Here is a 9,511-nt window from a genome sequence, read left to right on the forward strand (position 1 = left end):
CTTGTCGAATGCTTTTTCTGCATCTATTGAGATAACCATGTTCTTTTTCTTGCTCCTGTTGATGTGATGAATAAATCATGAAAAGTAACCCAGGGGAGGAAAAAGTGAGATTTATAAAAACTTTTATTTTGAGCTCCATACAGAAGTCAGAACTGATTAAGAATAATGGGAACTCAGGGATGAGAACAGAAAAGGACACTGTGAGTCAGAACATGGGTGTCTACAATGATCCTAGTAAGATGTGTGCTGCATATAATCCCAGTGTGTCTCCTGTAGTTGAGGAATGTAAACAATGTGACACCTCTTTCACCCAGAATACACACCTTACTTTCCCTCAGAGAACACACACAGGATAGAAACCTTATGAATGTAACTTGTGTGGAAATTCTTTCGCCAAGAAGGCAAATCTTACTGTCCACCAGGGAACACATACAGGAGAGAAATCTTATGAATGTAACATGTGTCGAAAGTCTTTCATCAAGAAGATACAACTTACTGGCCATGAGAGAAAACAGACAGGAAAGAAAACTTATGAATGTAATGTGTGTGGAAAGTCCTTCACACAGAAGTCAAACCTTTCTGTCCTCCAGAGAATACACACAGGAAACAAGCCATATGAATGTAACATGTGTGGAAAGTCTTTGATCTCAAAGGCAACCCTCACTCTCCACCAGAGGACACACACAGGAGAGAAACCTTATGAATGTAACATTTGTGGAAAGTCTTTCAGCCAGAAGTCAAACCTTGCTGGCCACCAGAGTACACACACAAGAGAGAAATCTTTTGATTGTAACATGTGTGGAAAGTTTTTCACCTGGAAGTCAAGCCTCACTGTCCATCAGAGAACACACACAGGAAACAAACCTCATGAATGTAACATGTGGAAAGTCTTTCACCCAGAAGCTACACCTTACTTTCCACCAGAGAACACATACAGGAGAGAAATCTTATGAATTTAACATGTGTGGAAAGTCTTTCATTAACAAGCCAAAGCTTACTCTCCACCAGAGAACACACACTGGAGAGAAACCTCATGAATGTAACAGGTGTGGAAAGTCTTTCACCCAGAAGGCACACCTTAATGTACTCCAGAGAACACACACAGGAGAGAAACCTTATGAAATTAACATGTGTGGAAAGTCTTTCACCTCGAAGTCCAAACTTACTGTCCACCAGAGAGTACACAGAAATGAGAAAGCATATGAATGTAAACTGTATGGAACGTCTTTCACCCAGAGCACTCACCTTTCTGTCCATCAGACAAAAGCCCATCAGAGATAAATTTTATCTAAGTAGGAGGCATGGAAATCTTTCATCTGGTAATCATACCTTAACAACCATCACAGAACACTCAGGAGAGAAACCTTACGAATGTCAGAAATGTGGACAGTCTTCCACCCAGAAGGCACACCTTAAGATCCATCACACACACTGGAGAGAAACCTTCTAAAGGTAAGAGCTGTCAAAAGAGTTTCATACAGAAGGTAAAGCTTAGTATCCACAAGAGAGCATACACGGGAGAGAAACCTTATGAATGCAACAAATGTGGAAAGATTTGGTGGTCACAGCTCAACACACATTAGTTGATTCACACAAATGAAAAAACTTAGCAATGTAGCAAATGGGGAAAATCTTTCACCTGTAAGAAAATTGAGATTGGAATATGGAACCCACACAGGATAAAAACCACAAGATATAGCAGATGTGGAGTCCTTCAACCAGAAGACAAAGCTAAGTGTTCAACATTGAACACACAAACACATGCACACACACACACACACACACACACACACACACACACACACAGAGGAGAAAAACATATGTAGGAAAACTAAGTTCAAAGGTTTTGAAGAAAATGTCATAAGTCAGAAGAGTGGGGGATGGGAAGGAATGGGAAGGGGAAACAAAGGAAGAGGCAACAAAGCTTGATAAAAAATATATGCATTACCTTGCCCATGTAATTATAACCCCTAACATTAATAAAAAAGGAAAATGTCATCACTCAATTTGTATCAGAGAACAGACACAGGCGAGAATATAAATATGTAACAAAAAAGTATTCATGGATCCACGTTTAGAGAACATACAGGGGAGAAATCTTAAAAATATTACAAGTGTGGAAAGCCTTTGATCTGAATGGAATACCTCAGTGTTCCTCAGAGAACTGACTCACGTAGGAGAAAAGAAAGTAGTGAATATAACGTGAAATGACTTTCAATCACAAGTGAGTCCTCAGCATATGTGAGAGCATAGACATGAGAGAAATTATGAGTATAGAAAACATTTTGCCAGAAGTCACATCTGTACAGGTATCAGAGACCTGGACACATTACAGAATCTCTGTAAATATGATCATGAGAGGAAATCTTTGAACCAGAAGTCAACCTTCAGCAAGTATTAGAACATTTACCCAGGAAAGAAGCCCAAACTAGGAAAATCTTTGTCAGAAAACCTCTGTAAATTATACAGAGAAATCCTTCATGGCAGAGGTAAGCTAGGTGTGATGGGAAACCATTCTTCACTCTTCACCAGTCTTTGAGCCAACATTTCTCATACTTTCATCGTGTTGAGTGGGTATGGTGTCCTTCAATATTATCCAAAGCATGGATAAACAACAAGTCTCGACAAGTAATTCAGAGATTGACGTTATTAACTTGTGTCTTTTATACTAAGGAATGGTGTGTCAGGGTAATTTGATAAACTATTCTTAGAAACATGAGCTCTGGCCCTTTGGGACTGGATTCAGATCATCTCCAACATGGTTAGGGAAACAATAGATGTGTAAAGACTGTTATGATTGGAGGCAAGAACATGAGAGCAACCATTTTTCTACTGCTCCCTTAACTCTCCCTGTGTATGTGTGATCCATGCATTACAGTACCAATGACTTACTTATTCCAGTTTAGTTTTTAAATAGAAGATCTGATGGAAGATATTAGTCCTTATTGCAGTACAAACATAGTAGTAAAATCTTTCTCAGAGTGGGTAACAATGCTCAATAGGAACTATATTCATGACCTTCCTCATGTAACTAAATGACCAATCTGTATAGTATTTTTACCATAAAAATATATTTTAAAAAGTATGGTGGATACATAAAGATAAGAGTCTGCATTTTGCCTTGGGGGAGAACCCCAAAGTGTCCTCACTGCATGCTTTTTTCTTTAATTAATTACTGGTGATGAACAACTTATGATTGATTCACTCTTAGCCCATTTAGTTGTTCTGCTGAGTGAGCTATAATAAAACACCAGTGGGGACAATGGGACAAGCCTACATTTTCTCAATATTCTAGAGGCTAATTACATATTATATAGGACTTACTTTGAAATGCAATGTGATGTTCCATATTTTCTTTGTACAATGAGTGTATACCCATGCAATGAGTATATATCCAAAACCCAGAAGGCATATATTCCTTTGTGATGAGAAGAAGTCTTTCATTTGCTATCTCATGAAGGGCCAAGGTAGATATGACATTAGGGGAAATAACCAAGCACAAAAAAACATTGAGCAATCTCTCACAAAAATTGAAGCTAACAAAAAAATAAAACCATCTGCCACTTGAGTTACAGCATCACTTCTAGGCCCTGAGAGGAAGGAAGGAAGGAGGGAGGGAAGTGAGAGAGGGAGAGAAGAAAGAAGGAAGATGGAAGGAATAAACTATTCATAAGAAGAATGTTTAATTTTTGGTGAATGCGAGAATTATTCTTTCAGAGTTTGGGCTCAAGAAAAATGGCTTTTACAAAGTGGCTGAACAAATTTACACTCCCACTAATAATGCAGTAGGGTTCCCTTTTGTCCACATCCCCTCTAGCATCTGTTGTTATTAGAGTTCTTGATTATTGCCATTCTAACTGGGGTGAGGTGGTATCTCAATATTTTGATTTGCATTTCTTTTATGGCTAGGGATGTTGAACATTTCTTCATGTGTCTATTGGCCATCCTTTCCTCTTCAGAGAAGTTTCTCTTTAAGACTTTAGCCCACCTATTTATTGGGCAGTTGTTTCTCTGAGGATGTATTGTTGGGGGGTTTAATTTTTTGAATTCCAAGTATATTTTAGATTTATAGAAGTTCCTCAAAAGACTACACATAGAGCTCTCCTGTGATGCAGCAATCCCAATTTTTGGGAATAATCACAAACAAGAATATCCTAAAGCTACCAGCATGACTATGTTTATTGCAGCATTATTTACCATAGCTAAGATATGGAACCAATCCTGATGCCCCTCAGTAGATGAATGGATCAAGAAAATGTGCTACACAATTGAATTCTATGCCTCCATCAGTAAGAATGAAATTGCCCCATTTGTTAGAAAATGGAAAGATTTGGAAAAAATTATATTGAGTGAAGTAAGCCAGGCCCAAAGAAACATAGGTTCCATAGTTTCCCTTATTTGTAATAACTGGTATATGTGTGAGACAATCAGAAACGGTTAGATAAGTTGATGTTAGGGGAAATGAACCTGAAGATAAAGACTCCAATGATTTTTCTTGCTTTCTATTGTTTCTAACATGTTTATAAGATGATTTCTTTGTTGCTCTGTATGTTCCTACCCACGGAATAATCGTTGTTTTCACTGTATTTGATGTTGGTATAATTTGTGGCGGGGAAGGAAAAAAATTGTTTAAATAAGGATACTGGTGGACTCATTGCAACAATGATATATACAAGACATTATGTTGAAAAACGAATTTTAGAAGTTTGGTGGGGGGTGTGGGAGATGGGAGGGCAGGGATGGTAAGGGTAAACAAAGGAAGAGGTAACAATGCTTGATAGGAAGTGTACTTATTACTTTGCTCCTGTAATTGTAACCCTTCTGTTCCGTATTTTCACAACAACAAATAAAGTAAAGAAAAGTGACTTTAACAAGAAGCCCACTCTTTAACTGTTTAGAAAATGATGCAGAGGCTGTAACACTTTATAAAGTGATTTAATAAAATCAGTAATATTAAGTAAGGAGGTCAGGCCTGGCTGGTGCCATATTGACCACAGGGTGGATGGTGGGGTCTGCCATCTTGTCTTCATGCTTGGGGAAGGAAATGACAACATCCATCACCTGCCTACCAGATGGTGGGTGTGCCTGGATCCCTGGAAGCAGGGGTGAGCATTTGGCTGATATGTTACTCAATCTGTTAGTCCAGTGCCTGGGACTGGGAGTTTCCTATGGACCTGCCCCTGCTCAGGCCCTATTTAGGTTGGACCAGCAGTGGCACCAGATGCTATGTCACATGCCTCTGTGATCCTGTCCTGTGTCCTGTCTCCTGGCTTGTCTCTGGTAATCATGGTGTCCCAATTCAGTGGATATTGAACAAAGCTATCATAGGATTTTCACTAGACCCTCAGGGACCACCCAAGACCCCCTTGCATTACCTTGAGCACTTATATCTTTATGTTTGCCCAGCTCTATGTCATTTTCCTCCCATAATTAGCTTAAAATTATGTGTACATTTTTTTCTGTTCCATCAATGAATTTTGAAGTTGTTTTAAATTTTATTCTTTAAGTTTTCTGGATCACTTACACCCTTTTATGAATTGTTTTGTTGGTTTTGTTTTTATTTATTTTTTTCCTTTATGACCTGTTTGTAAGCTGTCTAAGTGTATTTGTGGACAGCAAGCTTTTGTTACGACGAGCTGCTTGCAGACTGCTACCTCTGTAATAAAGTCTCCAGTATTCCATCTTCCAAAATGTGGCTTCTGTGCTCGCTTCGGCAGCACATAGATTAAATTGAGACAATACAGAGAACATTAGCATGGGCCCTGTGCCTGTGCAAGGATGACATGCAAATGCGTGAAGCGTTCCATATTTTTACAAAATGTTCTAAATGTACTGAGAGCCTAATTACATCATTTATACATTTTAAAAAAATGTGACTTTTGGGATACTTTACCTTACAACAAATATACTGTCTTCATTTACATAAACACAAAGGTTGACTTAAAGTTAGAATTTCTAGAGCCAAGATAGCTCCCACTGTATAGTTATGTATTTAAACGAATCCTGGATGCATTTAGAGAAAATGTCTGTGTTCCATCAGAAAGTACTGAATTAGTAAACCAAGACCAAGACTCCAGATGCTATATAAGCCAGTCCTTATAGATAAGTCCAGAGTTTTTTGCTTCCATGAAAAGCTGTACTTTCACACTCTCATGAAGAATGTTTTTGTGCCTATAGGAGGTCTTCAACTCAGGAACTGATATAACATCCATGATCAAGGTTTCATTTGTGAAACCAACACTAACACTCTACCACTTGTGCCACATCTCATGACTATTGGTGGTTAATAAGTTTCATCCTGTAGCAATTTCCAAAGTTAGGCTTTAGCAGAATTCTGCCTTTTAATGAAGATTTCAGCTCTAAATTAGATTATTTTCAATAGCCATTTATTGAATGTTACTGGATAATGTGTACAAATAAAATCATATTTATGTTATAGAAAATTGTGTTATCATCATCAGGGTCAGTTAATATGACCCAAGTCATGACCCTGAAGAGTCTGCTCTCCAGAGATCTAAGTATTTAACCAAGAACCTCCAGTTCCCAAGCAATCTTGACCCCAAGGAGAGAGCAGGATATTAGGTGAACCCTTGTTTCTTCCTCAGGTTAACCTGGAATGATGCACCTCAGAGTGACTGGAAGGGACAGAAGCTGGGATACTGAGCACAGTGGGTACTGAACAAGGCTATCATAAGATTTTCACTAGACCCTCAGGGACCACCCAAGACCCCCTTGCATTTCCTTGAGCACTTATATCTTTATGTTTGTCCAGATCTATGTCATTTTTCCTCCCATAATTAGCTTTAAATTATGTGTACATTATTTTCTGTTCCATCAATGAATTTTGAAGTTCTTTTAAATTTTATTCTTTAAGTTTTCTGATCACTTACACCCTTTTATGAAATTCTTGTTATAGAAGTCTCAGTACTTTGAGTAGATAACTACCTGGAGCATCCACAGCCAACCATCTTTTGGCTCACTTGTATATGAAGTCTGAGCAAAATCCAACCAAATCATTCTAACTTAAATATTTCTTACAAAAAGTTTGATGTGGAGACTTTATCTGGTGTGGTGAAAGTTGGTTGGGCTCATGGTCTAGGCAGGAACTCAAAATGGAAGGTAAAGAAAAGTTTGGTAAGAAGCCAGCTGAGGAGAGGAGGGGTGTGCCAAAGTCTTCATGCAACAGGCAAGCCCGGCAAGGCCTTGGGACAGGAATGAGAAGCCCAGAGCAGGACCTGTACTACACATCTTTCCACCACAAGCACAGCATGGCACCTACAGCATGGGCCAGGGTGTGCATGTGTTTCTTGCAGGGTTCACTGTTGACACAGGGAACTGTAAGACAAGTCAGTGGCCTAATGTAATAGTCTTGTCCTATGTAGATGATACAATTGCTTGTGGACAAGAAAAATTGGTAGTAAAACAATTGTTAGGTGTACTTGTATAAATTCTTCAGGACGTGTGTGTTCATGTGTGTCCTAAGAAGAAAAGAAATTGAAAAGTAGTTCAGAGAGAAATTCAATGACAAGTGTGGGACTTAGGTGCACAGCAAAATAGATCCATTACTATCACAACAAATAGGTGAAAAGGAAGAGTTTCCTTCACTTATTTTTACCTACCCTTACAAATCCCATTGTGTTCAAAATAATGAGAATAGAAATGTATGTGTTGATGCTTAATGTTGTACAACAGCTAGTTTATAAATGACAGCAGAGGCATAAGGTCTGTTCTGTGAGTGTCCCCTGCAATCACTGAAAGGACAGTACTATTGAAAGTGAACTAAAGCCAGTTTATTGCAGGAGAGGCATTGACTAATTTCAATGAGCAGACTTTCTGTTTTGCTTGTCCTTGGGCTTGATCTCAGGGCCCAGGTGCTGTCCCTGAGCTGCTTTTGCTCAAGGGTAGCACTCTACCACCTGAGCCACAGCACCACTTCTGGCTTTTTCTGGGTATGTGGACCTGAAGTATAGAACCCAGTTCTTCATGCATGTAATGCAAGCACTGTACCACTTAGCCACCTTCCCTGTCCTATAAGCTGACTTTTTTATGTTAAAAGAAGAAAGAATATGTTAGTATGTACTATCCACCTTCCATGTGCAAGTCCCAAGGTTCAATCCCCCAAAGTGAAAGGAAGAAAGCAGAAAATGGAATGACAGAAAGTATTCAGTTACAACTGCAAAGAAAAATAGAAGAAAAAAGGCAATAAGCAACTAATTAGGTTCTTGTTTGTTTGGGACCATTTCTTTTTTCTTTCAATTGTTAAGTGAGAGCTTTAAACTCAGGGAGGGCCTGACATATTCCCTAAGCTTTCACTAAAGTTTAGCATGCTACCACAATGTCACTTCTAGTTTTCGGGCATTTAATTGGTGATATGTCACAAAGAATTTTCAGCTGATGTGCTGTTGAGGAATGAACCCAGTGCCTCATGTATGCAAGGCAAGCACTCTACCACTGAGCCATGCTCCCAGCCCTGACTCCTTTCTTAAAACAGTGTGTTTGGGGCTGGCAATGTGGCTTAGTGATAAACTGCTTGCCTAGCATGCATGGAGCACTGGGTTTGATTTCTCAGTACCTAATAAACAACAACAATCACCAAACACCCCTAGAGTTGGTCAAGTGGGAGAATGGAGGTCTTCAGCATAATAAAATTCAGTAACAGTTCTTAAGTCCTGAGTTTAAGCCCCAGGAATGTCAAGCAATATCAACAACAACAAATGAGTAAATGAAAACAAAAACACAGTGTCAGCAAGTTTCACTGATAAACACCACACACATACAAACACACACACACACACACACACACACACACACACACACACTTTTTAAAACCTCATTCACCTTCTTTACCCTGTCTGCTCACCCTCCCTGCTCCAACTGCTACCTACATCCACAAGAGAACTTATTCTATGTTTCTGTTGTTTTTTCAGTCTTAAAAATGTACCAATATTAAAATGTACCAATATTAGGTATTGATCTCATTGTCTGGGTGCTATCCCTTACCATTTTATCTTAAGGCTCTTTCACTCTTTCTACTTCTGTATTTTTAGTTGATTAATTGTAGAGAAAAGTTTCATTGACTTTTCTGAAAGGGCTGGATGAAAGTTCAATCCTCAGATCTCAGGTTTACCACCATGAGACACTTGTGTCCAGCACCTTTAAATATTATTACATGCACTATGTGATTTGTGGTATTTAGTAATGAATTTTTTGTTTTTATGCTGGTCCTGAGCTTGAACTAAAGGTCCTAAGCGGTCCCAGAGTTCTTCAGCTCATGGTGAGCACTCTACCACTTGAGCCACAGCAACACTTCTGTTTGTCTGGTGATTAATTGAGATAGGAGTCTCACAGACTTCCCTGCCCAGGCTGGCTTTGAACTGTGATCCTCAGATCTCAGCCTCAAGAGTAGCTAGGATTGCAGGCATGATGCATCAGCATCCATTTGTACTTCAAAATACTGTGTTTACCTATCTGTGGAATACAAAATGATGAGGATCACTTTTTACCTGTATAT

At 38.9% G+C, this 9,511-nt stretch overlaps 1 pseudogene; it reads left to right on the forward strand.

The window, feature by feature from the left end:
• Positions 1 to 212: 212 nt before the first annotated feature.
• On the forward strand, positions 213 to 1,281 carry LOC106001813 (annotated as a pseudogene).
• The last annotated feature ends 8,230 nt before the right edge of the window (positions 1,282 to 9,511 follow it).

Source organism: Dipodomys ordii, unplaced genomic scaffold (assembly GCF_000151885.1).
Source record: "Dipodomys ordii isolate 6190 unplaced genomic scaffold, Dord_2.0 Scaffold447, whole genome shotgun sequence".
Classification (NCBI taxonomy): Eukaryota; Metazoa; Chordata; class Mammalia; order Rodentia; family Heteromyidae; genus Dipodomys; species Dipodomys ordii.